Raw genomic sequence first — 15,627 nt, forward strand, 5'->3', positions numbered from 1 at the left:
ACGGAGGGGGCGCACAGAAATGGGAAGCTTTCCCATAAAATTGGTGTGTCCCCATCAAGTAATACAGATTTTTTTTGTAACTAGCTGTCGCCCGCGACTCCGTCCGCGCGGGATTAAAAATAGATGTTGGCCGATTCTCATACCTACTCAATATGCTCACAGAATTTCATAAGAATCGGTCAAAATGTTTCTGAGGAGTATGGGAACGAAAATTGTGACACGAGGATTTTATACATAAGATATAGATTAATTTGGCTCAGACGTACAACATAGTGTGGCAGAACACATAGACTACTAATATATATTTTTTGAATTCTGCGGGAATGGAGTAACCAGCGATGGCTGTTTAAAAATAAGTTTTAAACAAGTTGCATTTTATTTGAATGTCATAATATATGTTTTAGTTTATTTAAAATTATGTTTTTAGATATCTCATATATGAAAAAGCTAGCTGTAGTATATCATCGCGGACATTTTATATTGCGAATTGCATTTTTAATTAAAATTTTAATAACCTTTCTCTTATGTCACATACATTTAAATATCCACAAAAGCATGATGTTTTAAAAGAAACTAAAAATATCATTGTTTTATGACTGCATAGTCACTGTTTGCCTTGAATCGGCATTCACCTTTCCTTAGCCTAAACTTCTTTTAAAAGTAACAAAGCTGAAGAACTCCCTCGGGAGCTTCTGCTCGGGCTGTTACTTCAACAATATTCCCACATTGGCAGGTCAATGACCTCTTAGGTTTTAGTGGACGCTCCATGGAGTGACCGAGCTCAAGAAACCCCAAGAGGGGACCTCGGGTTACGCTGTCACATTATGCGTTTAGCATTCCGATTCGAGAGTGCCATAGTGGGTCGAATCTACACAAAATATTGAAAATTACAATTCAAGTGTTACTAATATTATAAATGCTAAAGTTTGGATGTATGGATGGATGTTTATTACAAGGTATCTCTAGACCTGAATAACAGGTCTCGATTAAATTTGGCACAGATATAGAACATAATCTGGTAGAACACATAGGCTACTTTGTAATTAATTTTTTAATTCCGTCTGGATGTAGTCGCGGGCGACAGCAATTATTGTGATATAAATCAATTTCTTTCATAATAAATCATAAGAACGTTGACTTACGAATCGTTTTCCGTATGTATTTATTCACTAGTGTACCAATAAACAAAGTCAACGTATTTCATCGGATATCAGAGCGATTATTCGTTCATTCATACAGATTAATCATTCGTTCGTTCATAATTCATTCGATATCGAAGCCGAGTGGGAACCCCGGAGCCATAAAATGTAACCACGGATGCAATTTGTTACGTATACAGCTGAATGAAGGAGCAGACGTTCGTACAAAGTCGTTTTTACTTCGACTTTAAATTGACAGGATCTTTCAAGCGCGCGAATTTCTCTCTATCAAATATTAACATACAGTAAATACTTTTAGAAACGTAAGAGTCAGTGCACGTTTGTCATCTTTGCCTTCCCCCCAAAATAGCTAAATGTATTGACTACAACGGCGGCTCTTTGCTTAGTCCATTTCTAAATAGTCAAAGTGCCTTGTCATGTTCCAACGTATTAGCACACTACATTCTAATAAGAACCGTATTCCACTAGAATTAGAGATGTTATTCGCTTCATAACCGTGTCATAATTCATGCTTGGCTAAATATTTTTACGTTATTTATATTTATTTTAGTAACTACAATTAATTATTACAGAAATATTTATTTCTTCAAATAAATGTGTTTAGATTTTTGTCACAATTTTGAGACATTCCATTTAATTGATAATAATAAACATGGAAGGTGTAACATTTGCTTTTTATAAGTTAGGTCGTTTCGTTTTACGCTTAATAAAATAATCCACAAACATAAGGACGTTGGTAAATTTACCGCAAATTTTCACTCGTTGACGTTGACGTGGATCTTTACGTTCTCGGCCGTAAACCTCTTGACCTTTACGTAACAAAAACTTTTTAGTTCAATATTACTCCATTATTTTTACTCGGCTTTAAGTTTTGTTTTAAGTATTAAAAGGTTACCACTTTCTCACGTGGGCGAAACCACGAGGAAGTGGATTTGATGAAGGAAAGAAGGGGCGATATTCTCTTTCTGTGCGTCTTCTCCTCCGTCTATTAAAGGCAACGCATCTGCTATTGCGGATGATGGGCATCCGTTGCTCTGTTTCGGCGAATTAAAATGACCGCTTGCTCGTTTGCACCCTTAAAATATATTAAAAAAGATAGATATTGGCACCTCATATTGTAGGTGGTATTCTTTGAATAAAAAAAAAACAATTGAATATACAACGTTACTTTCTTCTTAAAAACGTCCAGATGTCTTGTTAATTTAATTTATTCCTCATCGTAAATAAAATTAAAGAAAAATGTGTCCATAGACAACTATCCCAGTATAAACTCGAGCCACTCGCGTTGATGAAGTCAACGTCAAACGAAAAAGACCAACTGCGAGACAGTTTTATTCCAGATCTTTTTGCTCGACGCTCTCAAGTAGTTTCTTAATTAACTTTTTATTGACTCGAGACCTGAGCACTATTATTATAAGCACCTCGGATGAACTTCAATGTTTTAATGATGAACATTTTGTAATGTTTTAAACGTCTCTCTAAAAAGTCGGCACAAAATAGCATACCTTTGGTTTCTGTGACAAAAATATCTGTATAAGACAGAGATAACAAAATGTTTTAAACGGAGTTTATAGTCTCAGAAACCCACTGTTTATTCATACATCTCTATCAGCCGTCAAATTGAGTGTTTCGATGTAAGTATACATTTCAGGAATACACAAAATATTTTTTTTAACTCTCTTATACTCATAATAAAAGAGAAATCCAATAAATAACTGTTAAGAAACTTCACACTACATTAAGACATATTATAATAGACATTACCTAAAGTGAACCTAAAACTGTAGGTAATATCTATGATAATATCTTAACAGCTGTTGCCTCCGACTCCGTCCGCGTGAAAATAAAAAAAATAACATCCTACGAGTTCTTCCAGACTATGCTCTACATCTATGCCAAATTTCATAAAGATCCACGGAGATACTTTCAAACAAACATCCATCCACACAGAAGACGGCCGTGAAGTAGAAGCAATTCCGCGTTTCGTCTAATGAGTGTGCGTCCCGGCGGCCTAATTTAGTCCTATTTCCTTTCCACCCTTTTTCTTATAAGGGAGGGATGAGAAGTGGAAGTTGACTTTCCGGATGAGAGGATGCATGGAAAGGGAAAATATTTTCTTTCTGTGCATCCTCTTCTCCGTCGATTAAAGGTAGGCAACGTATATGCAATTGCGTATGTCTATGGGCAACGGTCACTTCGCTATTTCAGCGATTTCAGGTGCTCGCTCGCTCGTTTGCCACCTTGTATTATAGAAAAAAAATCTAAATATTCGCATTTATAATATTAGTAAGATATATAAACAATAACATCAAACTAGCAAAAAAATTCAAGCGCATAACAATTTATATTAAATGTCATTGATTAATTAAATCATATTATAACAATATTTACATTTACTTAGCTCGTTAGTTATCAAGATCTAAAATTACGTTTAAAACTCTCCGAGAATCATTGTAATTAATATTTGCCAGCGAACGGTGTACAAATTTATCGCTCATCTTTGTCAAGTGATTCATATTTCATTCGATTGAATGGATCGTTCAGTCATCGTTAATTTATCCGATTATTTTACGAGGAAATCATTTTGTAATTTCTAACAGAAAATTCTTGATACCGGTTTATTTATTTGCGAAACAAACGTCTGCAAAATAAAAAATCTTACAAATATTATAAATGCTTAGATGGATCTCTGTTTGAAGGTACATATCTCTAGAAGGGCTGCATAGATCTCGCTGAAATTTTGCATAGATGTAGAACATAGCTTGGTAGAATACATAGGCTACTTGCGCGCAAACAATGTCGCGAGCGACAGCTAGCAGTTAATAAAAACTTGTTATATCTCTTCTCAAAAATAATGATAAGGATGACGATATGTTTAAAAAGATATTTTGGTCTCAGAAACCTTCGGTTAGTGGTCTATAGTATATTTAATTAATTCCGGATAAACTCAAAAACTACAAAAGCGACTCTAAAACTTTTTTACCAATATAGTGCTCTACTAGTAGAATAGAGTTACGAATAATGTAATATTTCATCTATTTACTCGTATCTACAAGCGAAACTGGGTTAAGTTACTAGTATGTAACATAGCGCCGTCTTGAACGTAAGACGACGGTAACTCGCAATATACAGTTATGTAATATGTAGTTTAATTTGTGCTCCTTATCTCAGCAATTCCACTGTATCTCAGGTCATCGCAGGTGGCCGTTGATATGCCTCAGTGCGTGTCATGAATATCGTTGTAAAAGATAATCAACATTTAGTGTTATAAGCTATAATTTACTGTTATATGTAGTGTATGAGAGATGGTGGAGTGGTTAAAACCTTGTAATTTAGAGCTCCGGGTTCGATCCGCGCCATATACCGATGTATTTTCGATGTTCTTAAGTTTAAGGGCAACGTAGATTTATCTAAGATAAAATTCAAATATGCGAATCTGAACTGAAGCAACGACTTAAGCGTAGTCTTACTCTCTTTTACGCTCAAACTAAAGCTATACAGTTTCTACTGAACAATCAAACTGAACGTGTATTAGTTGGCTTTAGGGTATGGCTATAGGTATAGCCAATCTATGAGCTGATTGTAGTCAATACAGTGAAGGGAAAGTGCAGAATCTTATTTCTTACTAATATTATAAATGCAAATGTTTAGATGGATTGATGTGTGTTTAAATGTATCTCCAGAACGGCTGAACGAATCTCAGTGAAATTTGGCACAGTCTGGAAGAACACATAGGCTAAGTTATTTTTTATTTTCACGCTGACGGAGTCGAGGGCGATAGCTAGTATATAATTGAGAAAATTTCCTTAGAAAGAATGTAATAAACGGACGAACAGTTCTAAAGGAAATACTTCAATAAATAATAAATTTGTAGCAATTACATCGAGATGAAAAATACTTCACTTTATTATTGAACCCTTCACTTTCTGTCTAAAATTCCAATATTGGCATTCGAATTTTAAAATGAACTTTTTAAAATACAAAAATTTGTCCAAAAATGTATCTGAAATTTACTTTTAAATTAAAATTATCGAAAACTAAGGATTATACCTGACTCTATGTTAATAGACAGCGAGATGACGATGGAAAGTCATCTTCAACAGACGAGATTGTACTTATTACTAATTTTACTAATAAAAGTACAGTCAGCTACAGAAATATGTATACATTTATAAAGCTTCAAAAACTTGTATACACCTCTTGTTTCCTAAATTTGTACGCTTATATCAATCTATTTATTTCCGACCATGAATACATGTTACTGACGAATACATGCATACGTATTTTTGAAACTCATCGCCACACAAGTTTCTTAAGTATCGTAAATTTTAAATAAGATTTGTGCAGCTGACTGTACAATGATAAAGTAATTAAAATTGAACTTAATCAAATTAATATAAAAATTGCAATTTACAAAGTGAGTTAAAAACATCTGAAACGACAATTATAACCCACGCAAATTGAGATCCTTTTCAAATTTTCATTCTCGAGTTTATTAAGGTCGCATTTACAGTGAAAACTTTATCGAAGAATGTTCAACAGACGTTTTGGCTGGCATGAGAGTCGTTCACTTTTACGAGAAATAAAATGGTCCACTAACATACCGTTGGGAAGTATTCGAAACGTATTTGGCCGACGACAATCTTTATGCGTCAGATCGTAACTTTCTTCTTGACTTACATAAAACCCGAAATCCTACGTAACTGGGACGTTTGCATTGACTGCAATACGTTTTACGGTTACGTATTTCACGTTTATTTTAGTTGTTATTTTATGTATGTGTACGTAATGAAAACATCGGGAATAATAGCGTAATCATTATATACCAAAATAAAACATCTCCGTTTATAAAATCTATTTATTAGGAGTTAAATACGCGTGCTGTATCAAAGTAATAACACAACTAAAATAGCTGTTTCCTTAAAAATAAATCGTACGTCTGACTGTACCTCAATTATATTCCTGGAAAGAAAAAGAATCGTATGACTCCGAACTTTCGAAATTCCGTCCAGCCAGAGATGCCACTGAAACACGAGTAATGATTTCTTGTACTAACTTGTCGTAATATTCCATACACTAGACTAATGGTCGGGTTCGAATCCCGCCGTTCGACTTTTGTCGTAAACCCTATCCAAGCGCTAGCCTACGGCTTAATTGAAACGATACAAGAAATGTTATTAAATTAACAAACAAATCTGCTAATAAATTATTCAAACTTTTACGTCGTGAGACATCATATTAAACTTATATAAAAACGGCTAAACACTCGCAGTGAGCGACGGGCCGCGTCCGCGAAATAATACCAGTCCCACTCACCATAATGAAGGGCCCCCGATGGGCTCGAAACTAGTCGGTGCCGCCACCGGACGAATATACGTAAGTGTTTAGCCATTGTTATATCAGTTTAAATCTGATAATATTTTTAAAAACACAAGAAACCCAAGAAACTGTGGGGTTTCATCGCCGAAAAACTTTTACAATACATATTATTACCTCTGCCATTTCTCTGAAATCTTACTAATATTATAAATGCGAATGTTTATATGGATGGATAGAGTTTGTTTAAAGGTATCTCCACAACGGCTGAACGGATCTCGATGAAATTTGGCATGGATGTAGAACATAATCTGGAGGAACATATAGATTACTAATTAAGTTTTTTTTTAATTACTTGCTGACGGAGCCGTGGGCGACAGCATTTCTATGCCTAAAATTAAAATATTGCAAAACAAAAGCAAACACTTCAAACTGATTTAATACTCTTTAGTAGTAAAGTGACTTCCTTACCACAAACACTGAGTATTTCAAGTTAACTTTTATTAGAGTGCCGTAGCTTAGTCGATACTTTTATTTGTTGTCCGTACGTCTGCCTCAGGAGCAGTTTTCTCTCTTTATTATTAACTCCGGACACTGGCTATACTATTTATGGCTCTAACAATACGTCTACCTTTATCACAAAGTTAGACCACTTCGATAACATTAATGTTGTCTGATTTTTAAAAAGACAATGGTAATTATAAAATATGCTGGGATATTTCAATACACTAAAACAACGTTTAAATTCTTGTGCATTCTTCGTTTTGTGGTCTAGATACTGACCTATTTTTATCCGACTGACAAGGAGTGTAATGTTTGTTTTTATGTATTTTTGTGTATATAAGAAAATGTTACATTAACGTTTATTTAGTTAAAAATAAAATTTTAAAAATCTTATTTTTTTTAAAAGGCATTTAATAGATGGCGTTGTTTCTTCTATTAGGTTCTCTGTCAGGTTTTTTTATTATTAAGGGTAGGTTATTAGCGTACGCGAATCAGTCACACCCATTCTGTGGAAGGGTTCTCATGGGTGCAAAGTTAGTCGGAACCCTAGAGTACAAGACCTGAGTTTAGCCAATGTTTGATTAGTCTGTGACAGGATCTGTCGGTAATGTGACTTCAATTATGTTAAGAACATGAGTGAAATGATGAAATTTTTAAATATTTTTTTAGGTTATCTTTCATCAAACCTTACCGTTACTTTCTGAGACAAAAATCCCCTATGTAAATATATCGTCATCCCTATCATCGTCTTTGAAGAAAAAACAACAAACGTGGTAGAGCCCGCTTTAACATCTTCGCACGAATCTGCCCGGCTCGCCCGGTGAAATACCACGACCACACAGAAGACAGACGTGAAGTGGAAGCAATTCCGCGTTTCGTCTGATGAGTGTGCGTCCCGGAGGCCTAATTTAGTCCTCTTTCCCTTCCTACCCTATTTCTCATAAGGAAAGGTGGGTAGTGGAAGTGGACTTTCCGGATGAGAGGATGCATGGAAAGGAAAGATATTTTCTTTCTGTGCATCCTCTCCTCCGTCGATTTAAGGTAGGCAACGCATATGCAATTGCGTATGTCTATGGGCAACGGTCACTTCGCTATTTGAGTGATTTCATGTGGCCGCCCGCTAATTTGCCACCTTTTGAAATAAAAAAAAAACAATATGTTTTAAACGAGGTTTTCTGTCTCAGAAACCCTAGGTTATTTTGTCACTTGTACATGTCACATTATTTCCTATATGTAGCATACAATTAGCAGTATTACTAATCTTACTAACTTAATACTTGGGTTAAAATGTACGTAGAAAAGTACCGGAATGCAACAATAGTCTTTACACTTTAAAAGACCTATATTTTGTGTTTAAATATTCATTCAATCGATATGCAACTGGAATGAAATCTCAAGGCAGTTCTTTCTTTCTATTCTTACTACCTGAGTATTACGATAAATTGTTCCCTATTCTTCTGTAAAATGTCAAGTTCTATTTATACCACTTACAAGAACGACTATAGAGCTGAGATTTCAACTTGTCTTATATCGAGATAATAACATCTAGGAAATAAGACTGCAATTTTATAACTCATAAAATAGTGTTTAATATTGTTGTCTTTTTATTGGAAAAATTAGTTGTATAGTGTTGGTGGCTAAGGGCTTTATTAAGTTTAGTATGAGAAAAACTTTAAGGTGCTGCTTAAGTTTTGGACAAGTTTAGACTTAAGTTAGATATGTATTTGTTTTCTTTTTTTTTTTTAAAGTATATTGGTTTAGAAGATGCAATGCCTATAAAATACAGATGTGGTTTGGCGATGTTATGTACTGTTAGGATGAAAATCCGACACTGTGCCGGTTTATCGGCACAACACTAGCCTTATTAAAATATCAACGTTTATGTCCCTTCACTAATCAATCTGACACTTGAATTGGTAACGAAAACGCGCTATTCACGGCAAAGGATTCTAACTCATAATGTCTAAAAGTACATACATTAATGTTAATATACTTCAAAAAATCACCCTTAACTTAGAGTAGGCTCCGAGCCCCTCGGCAGGGACGTATAGTGTGCTGATGATGAAATGAAGTTCAAAAAAAAAGTATGCACTATACCACTCTGTGAATGACCTAAGGCTAAAACCTATTAAAATGGTTTTAATGTAAACATTGGACTTTATTTTAATCTGTATATTTATGAATGTAATCCTCATTACTAAATATATTTCCTGTCATATACAAAAGTTAACAAAATTCCAAATAGAGAACTCATTAAAAGATACTCTAGTTTCTAATGTAGGCTGTAATTAGACTTCCGATGTCTTGAATATTCTCAACATTTTCTACTATCGCTGACAGATACTGCTAAATATTTCTCGGCAGCTCCGCCGGAAACCTAATATGCCTCGCAGCGCCTCACACCACCTCACAGCGCCTCACACCGCCTCACGGAACCTCACAGCGCAGACATTAGCGTCGTATCGACGGAACCTTGAGCGTTTACCATTTGTTCCGACGTCGTATTTCCGGTGACATATTCTTATATGATACTGGAAACGATTTGTTACAGTTTCTTTTAATATTTAATGTTGTTTTCATTCAGTTTAAATTTGCTAGTTAGGAAATACTGAAAAAAATAAAACTTAATTCGTTACCCTCCGTGTGTTGTTCTAGACGGTGCTCCACATCTATGCCAAATTCTACCGAGATCCATTGACCCGTTTGGATGATATCTTCAAACACCTATTAACCTCAGCTCACTATACGTTCCTACTGGGGAGCTCGGAGCCTACGTTAAGTTAGGTGTGACTAGGCCATAGTCAACCACGCTGGCCCAGCGCGGATTGACTTCACACATATCTTTGAATCTCCTTTCAGATATGTGCAGCATCACGATGTTTTTCTTCACCGTAAGAGCATTGGATAAATGTACATACGAAATCAAAAATCGAAAACCAAATTAGTATATGGCGAGATTCAAACCCAGGATATACTTACTCCGCTGGCGCATCGATCCAAAGTGGGTCTTGGCGTCCGACACAAGATCGCAACCAACCCAGGATATGCAGATTGCATACTTTTGCGTTTATATTAGTAAGTTGACAAGTTATTTGACAACGTATTATTGTAATGTATTGGATATTATAACGATTTATAACAGCTTCTACGATGGAACTGAAATAACATTAAACTTATGATTTAGACAATAATATTGTCGTTGTTTTGTCTGACAATATTTAGAGACGATGTACGTCGACGTATTTATTTAAAGACGCTTCCAGTTTATTTGTACTGAGTTACGTATGTCGCTGGGAAACCACAATATGTTGGCTTCCAGTCGTTCGTCAGTACGAACTTTGTCAATTTATCACACACGTACCATGGACTTCCGACATTATTCAATATCGACAGATTTAAATATAAATGTATAAAAATACTAGCTGTCTCCCGCAACTCAGTTCGTGCGGTTTTAAAAAAAAAAACTTAATTAGTCGCCTATGTGTTCTTCCAGACTATGTTCGATATGTATGACAAATTTCAGCAAGATACATGTAGCCGTTCTGGAAAAACTACTGACAAATATCCATCCATTCATCCATACATTCGCATTTATAATATCAGTAAGATTGCAATAGAAACATTATATTATTTTGTTTATTTTAGCGTAAAAGCGATAAGTTATGTACGAAACTAGAAAAGTGCTAGGCTTCCTTATTTCTGACGGGATGTGGTCGTAAATCTGACGATCTCATATTAAGTGGCCGTAACTAGCGTATTTATATTATATTGCTTCGAACAAAAATTTGCTACTAATCTACATATGTACCTCTACCGGGGAATTCTAATCGTCCCAAGTTAAGGGTGACTAGGCTTCTAACACTATGATCCAGTGAAGTTACCTACACATCGTTAAATTTCTTCCATAAAGTAAATTGGGAAACAAATTTACTATAGAAAAATATACACAGAGCATTAATGTTAGTTACTCTGTGTAAAAAAAAAACGTTAATGTATCCCATTTCAGACAAACAACTTGTTCCAAGGCACAACTGAAAAGTATAAAATGAAAACAAAAAAGTTCAAGACTCATTGTGACTGGGTCAAAGCCACAATTGTTTTGAACGATTGCCTCACAGAAGCCACGTCGGCAGAAAAACTGAAACGCTCTGATGAACTGAGCAATACTTTTCTAAGAAAAAAAAATGTAAATTACTATTTCTAAACGTGGCCTAATACAAGCTTACACAAGGGATATGATGTACAAGCGAAAATCGCTCTTATTTAATACTATTTATGGTATATTTAGAATTACCACACTTTATCCCTTAAAGCTTTAGATTTAGGATAGAAACCTACTTACGAAACCTTTTTAGGGTTTCGAAACTAAATAGGCAAATAAAAATGAGTAAGTAAGAAGCGAAATATAAATAATTGGTCCCGTATATTTTTATATGAAATTATTATGCTTACATTTTCATAGTTTTCGAATAACTGCATTTATGTATGTATGTATAATACATGCGTAAAATGTATTACTATAAATGTATGTATTGTAATGTATTATATTACTAAACAAACTCTTTCTTTTTGAAGTAGGCTAAAATTAAAGGGCTATTTTAACACATTATTTTATAATTAGTCTATTAAAAATATTTATTAACATTAATTTATGAAAAGTGTCTTATTCCCGCCATTTACCGTTGATTTTTGAGATAAAAACCGCAGTATGAAACATATCGTCATCTCTGTCATTATCTTTGACAAAACAGAGATAACAATATGTTTCCACTAAGATTTAGATCTCAGAAACCCACTGTCAATAAATTAACAAATACCAATGAAAATAATTCCGTGGCAAATATTAAATAGTATACTTATTTTGATTTATTGATATTAGTATAGGTTTATAAAAAGGTTTTAAAACACTGTATCGCGGAACTCTAAACAGAAAACCATTACGATGGTCCGTCACGCGATCATAACTTCCTTTGGCGCATAAAATTTGTACGAACCGGATCTTAAGTAAGATTATCCTTATTTAAGAAGAAAACTTAATAAAAACACTATATACTTGATACGTTATTATTCTAATATTATATAAAAGCGAACATTGCCATTCCAAGATTAGTCTTATGTAAAAAATTCTCATATCACAATGTTAGTTACAATATTTCGTAACGGCTTGACCGATGTTTATGTAATTTTATATACATACTAGCTGTCGCCCGTATCTCCATCCGCGCGCGATTAAAGAAAGGTTCCTAGAGGGTTTCCCGGCAATTATTCGAATTTTTCTCGTCGTAAAAACCATCTTTGAACTTCAATGAACATTTAAAAAAAAGAATTGGCCAAATTGGTCCAGGTGTTATTGAGTTATGCGCGTACCAACACATTTTGCGATTCATTTTTATATTATAGAATCAGTAGCTCTAAGAATCGACTACTATCTAGTCCTCAATTCCGAAGTCGCGGGCGACAGCTAGTTATAGTATAAACAGTACATTTTTTTTAATAATTTGCATGGAATTTTGTAAAATTAAAATTAAGATGTGCACACTTGTAAATGAAGACAAAAATAAAGCTGTACAAATAAGACCTCGTTTTTTAATTAACAAATAATATGTTCTTTTAAGTAAAATAACATAACCCTATAATTAAAAAAAACAATTTCCAAAAAATTACCCTTAACAAAATTGTTTCTATTAAAACAAGTTAGGGGATGGTATAGCGGTTAAGCTACATAAATCACTTAAAGTACACTTATCAGCAACACAATCTTAATATAAGTAATGCCGATACAACTTAAGGTACCGCCACAATAAACTTAGAAGGGAACCTTGGATAAAAATTACTACTTCTAAGTTAGTCTCAAGGCCTTATTTGAGCATGATACTTGCGAGTAAAATTTAGTACTTATATGACGTCTGGAATACTTAGCACAAATCTAAACTGTTGTATTTGTTATTTTCAGTGTATCGTGATAAGTTTCCATTATTAAAACCCTTGAATTCAATTATTTTCATCACCTTAATTCCCCTTAAAAAGACTACAAAAGATTAGAACCTTACTCTTAGTATTAATATAAATGCGAAAGTTTGGATCGATCTTTTTTTTTATATAATAAAGTGGCAAACGAGAGAGCGGCCACCTGAAATCGCTGAAGTAGCGCAGTGACCGTTGCCCATAGACATACGCAATTGCTTATGCGTTGCCTACCTTTAATCGACGGAGGAGAGGATGCATAGAACGAAAATATTTTCCCTTTCCATGCATCCTCTCATCCGGAAAGTCCACTTCCAGTTCCCATCCTTTCCTTATAAGAAAAGGGTGGGAAGGGAAAGAGGACTAAATTAGGCCTCCGGGACGCACACTCGTCAGACGAAACGCGGAATTGCTTTCACTTCACGCTTGTTTTCTGTGTGGTGGTGGTATTTCACCGGGCGAACCTGGCCAATTCGTGCAAAGATGTTAAAGCGGGTTCTACCACTCTCAAAATCGATCTTTGTTTATTCGAAGTCCAGAACGCCTAAACGGATCTTTATTAAAGGCAGTATCAGTATCAAGAATTCCTGATTAAAGGCATAACGCATCTGCGGTTCCTCTGGTATTGCTGATGTCCATGGGCGTCATTGAACACCTCGGTGTTCCCGCTGCTCGTTTGCCCCCTTCTGTTATAAAAAAAAAATAGTGTGGAAGAACACATAGGGCACTAATAATAATAATTTTTAACTACGCGGACTAAGTTGCGGCAAAAGCTCTGTGTTGTCGTCAAAATCTTTAAATATTGCCCAATCTTTCTGACATTGATCCAATCAGTATTATTAAACAAGTTTGATGAATTACTAAATATGTACTAATCAATTTATTACAACACGATGACCATTTTATATCACACTCATTTAGTAATTCGATTTCATTTTGCTTTAAAATTTTCAATTCGTTCAACTCTGTAAACACGAAAGTAACGAACGCGTTTTATCTTTTTTTTACGTGTCTTCTTTTTGATAAAAAAACACTCTTTTTTGTTTTGCGACGTTTAACCGGTGACCTCGCTTTTCGCAAGCCTTTTTTTTGAATAGAGAATTTGACATACATATTTAGACTAACAACTTCACTCTCTTTTTAAGACTTTAAAATACACAAAAATCAAAGAAAATTTTTTTATTTCGGTCTACTTTTTGTACACTTTATTAACACTTCAATTGTATTATAATAACATCTTACTTATTAATACTAGCTTTTAACCGCGACTTCATCCGCACCTAATTAAAAAAAATAACAATGAGAAAGTAGTACATGTAAGATAACCAACAGTGGTAGAGCCCGCTTTCTTCGCACGAATTGGCCCGGCTCGCCCGGTGAAATACCACCACCACACAGAAGACACGACTCAAGTGGAAGCAATTCCGCGTTTCGTCTGATGAGTGTGCGTCCCGGAGGCCTAATTTAGTACTCTTTCCCTTCCCACCCTTTTTCTTATGAGGAAGGGTTGGCAAGTGGAAGTGGACTTTCCGGATGAGAGGATGCATGTAAAGAGAAAATATTTTCTTTCTGTGCATCTCCTCCGTCGATTAAAGGTAGGTAACGCATATGCAATTGCGTATGTCTATGGGCAACGGTCATTTCGCTATTTCAGCGATTTCAGGTGGCCGCTCGCTCGTTTGCTACCTTATGATAAAAAAAAAATCATGATTTTATATAGATATAGAACACAGTCTGGAAGAACACATAGGCTACCTATGATGTGTACGGTTCCCGTGAGATTAATTCACATATTTACACGATAACTCCTCAACGTTTCAACAAATATTATTTATATTTGTCATAGACATAGAACATAGTCTCATTTAACACATGAGATATATTTCATCCTTTTTTTGAATTCTATGCAGACAAAGTCGCAGGCAAAAGCTAGTTGCAAAGTTTCAAAATTTTGGAATGTTCATTGGTATCAATTATTCTTAGTATTTCGTTCATGTACTAAACACATCAAAGAGACCACAGACCAAAAGCTGAACAAATTTAACGATCTATTTTAGTATAATCAAAATTACTTAACATAATTGCTACATGTTTGCTTAGGGTTTCGTTTAGTGAACCCGTGTACGGATATAAAGGCGATTTCGTATAGAAATTCGATACGAAACTGTCTTTATGTATACTTTAAATAATTCTTGCAAATTTATTCCGAACGCCAGTGATATACGTTTTATAGAACAACGGGCTAATGGAAATGTTTTTAGTTCCACTCACGATATCCAAACTGGAATAGTGAACTAACCTAACCTATAAACTTTGACAGTCTTTCAATTACAGTTAAATTATCTACTAACTAACTGTGGCCGAGTCTATCCGCGCGGAATTAAAAAAAAATAGTAGCCTCCATGTTCTTCCAGACGATGTTCTATATCTATGCCAAATTTCAATCTATGCCGTTATGGAGAAACCTTCAAACATCCATCTAAACTTTCGTATTTATATTATTTGTAAGATAACCAAAAATAATGCTAACTACTAATTACTTTAAGTAATAGTTAAGAGAAGGCGCTGTCTCTCGAAACACAATTTTAATTATTTCGGGAGACAGGGCCCTATCAAATTTGTTAAAAATGTTTTTTTTGGGCAAAAAAGGTTTTTAAATTTTTTGTTGATTATTGAACTTACT

General features: G+C 34.6%; 1 protein-coding gene across 1 annotated transcript in view; it reads right to left on the bottom strand.

Moving 5' to 3' along the window:
• The window catches only part of LOC106116584 (nephrin), an 89,897-nt gene that overhangs the window by 36,098 nt on the left and 38,172 nt on the right, over window positions 1–15,627 (bottom strand). The gene's annotated exons all lie outside the window — the stretch shown is intronic.

This window comes from Papilio xuthus, unplaced genomic scaffold (assembly GCF_000836235.2).
Source record: "Papilio xuthus unplaced genomic scaffold, Pxut_1.1 DF827714.1, whole genome shotgun sequence".
Lineage (NCBI taxonomy): Eukaryota > Metazoa > Arthropoda > Insecta > Lepidoptera > Papilionidae > Papilio > Papilio xuthus.